This window comes from Triticum aestivum, unplaced genomic scaffold (assembly GCF_018294505.1).
Source record: "Triticum aestivum cultivar Chinese Spring unplaced genomic scaffold, IWGSC CS RefSeq v2.1 scaffold27871, whole genome shotgun sequence".
Classification (NCBI taxonomy): domain Eukaryota; kingdom Viridiplantae; phylum Streptophyta; class Magnoliopsida; order Poales; family Poaceae; genus Triticum; species Triticum aestivum.
Window position 1 is genome coordinate 77,656 of NW_025226295.1, and position 2,175 is coordinate 79,830.

Here is a 2,175-nt window from a genome sequence, read left to right on the forward strand (position 1 = left end):
ACACAGAGATTTTTCCAGCGCGAACCAATCAAACAAACAATCAATCGATAATTTCTGTATAAGAGAAAACATCAATCGAACAATCAAGACTCTCCGGATACAACACCAATCAAGACTTTCCATACAAAATTTTCTCCTGGACGAACAATCAAGACTCTTTCCTTCTAATCAACATTGCGTTATTCTGAATCTCCCGTAGCCCCATCGATTTTTATCCATCGCGGGCGTCCCCCACCGGTTTTTTAGGACGCCAGCTTCCCCCACCGGTTTTTCTAATCAACACTTTCCTTCTAATCAGCAAACGATCAAAGTTGGGTACCGAAGAGAAGCGAACAATGCGATTCCTAAGGCTCACGTTTTCAGTACATAAGTTGATGCTCCTTGCAATGGACAGTAGCTCACGTTTTTCTGTACATAAGTTGATGCTCCTTGCAATTGACAGTAGCCCACGTTTGTTTCTTTTTTGAACAAGCTCCAGCACATGGGCAAGATGAAGATTAGAGAAGACAGTTAAGGCAGGAAAGGATACACGAGGATTGAGAGGGCTGGCAGGAGGAAGTCTACAATCCACATCAAAGCTCGCACCACAACGACAAAGATGAATGAGGCAAGCGTGGTTACTAATACTTCTGCCGGAAGTTCATTCTTTATGGGCCCATGTTAATTAGGTCTTCAAGAAATTAATTCTAGCCTTTTGATACTCTCTCTCTCTCTCTCTCTCTCTCTCTCTCTCTCTCTAAAATAACCTTATATGTAGATTGTTGGAGTGCATGGGCACATGGTTCGTAGATGCATATGCAGGACGTTTGCTCTGCAGCTCGTGTCATCAATCATCATGCAGAAGATGAGTTTGTATGGTTGTGAATTTTAATCCTTCCATGGTGGTGTTCTTCAAGATTCGTTTGGCGCTACCGTCAGCGGGCTTATAATTCATCATCTTCTACATCAAGTACAATGGCTAATTGTAATGGTCAACTCTGCAAAAAAATTCCTCATGATCAATTCTCTGCATTTTGTGGACATCAAGTAATATTATAGTAAATGGTAAAAGCTGATCCTATAATCTTCAGTTGCGTGCTTGCGATATTGAGTAGGTCTTTGTATTTAAATATAGTAGTTATTGTATGATGGAATTTTGAGCTCAAAAAGTACGTATCCATTTTCTTCATATATGGTAGAACGTGTAGGATTGAACATTATGTCTCCTCATATGTTGCTCCTGTCAAGAATAAGTATACCACTCGCGGTATTCTGATTCTGCTAATTCATTTCCACACTAAACATAAGGCCTTGTTCTATATCTTTTTAGGTATCTTCTTTTTGTCACATGAGCAATTTCTAAATTTTACAAAGTGCACCAAAACTTATAGGTCTTTGGCTAGTTGCAAAACTGGATATTTTTGTTTTGTTTAATTTTGTACAGACGTGTTGCTGATTCTACGGCGGCAACGACCATATGATCATTTGATGGCAGCAAGTTCAAGTAATAGTTTGAAACATTCAGGAAATAGTTAGCTTTAGATGTAAATAATGTATACTATGTAAAAATATTGGTTGAGAATTTAGATTTGTTGGACCTTGTTTGCCATGGAGCTACGGGCGACCGATTTTCATGAAGTTATTTCCCACAGTCGTGGTGGCAAATATAATGGGATGTGAATAAGGTGTATGTCAGATGATAGAAGTCAAATATGAGGCATTATCATCCACAAAATAGAAAATTCTGCATGGGAATATATGTATATGCTTTCATACATACAATTGAGAATTATTATTTGTACAACTGGGATTAAATTAATTGATGTGGGGAATTGGAGGTCCTTGAGTAATCGGTTGCACAAGGTAGAAAATAACATAGATGGGATATGGTCCAGGGCCAAATAAAGATCAAAATTTAGGTGGTGTGGATGTGTCCGAGAGGGGGGAGGAGTAGGAGGTTGATTTGATGGTAACAAATTGTAGCCACTGCCACTTCATATGTATGAGAACACTAAACATACGTATTATCGACAAGATTAATATTGAATTATTCAAATTTTTGTGACCTCATTGCAACAACTGCATATATATTTATTTTCTAGAAATCTTTGCTTTTTTGCATTTTCCGTTGTTTTGCTTACTACAAGTAACATGACTATCATATGATTTTGTTCTATTTGTGAAGATGTAGAAGTG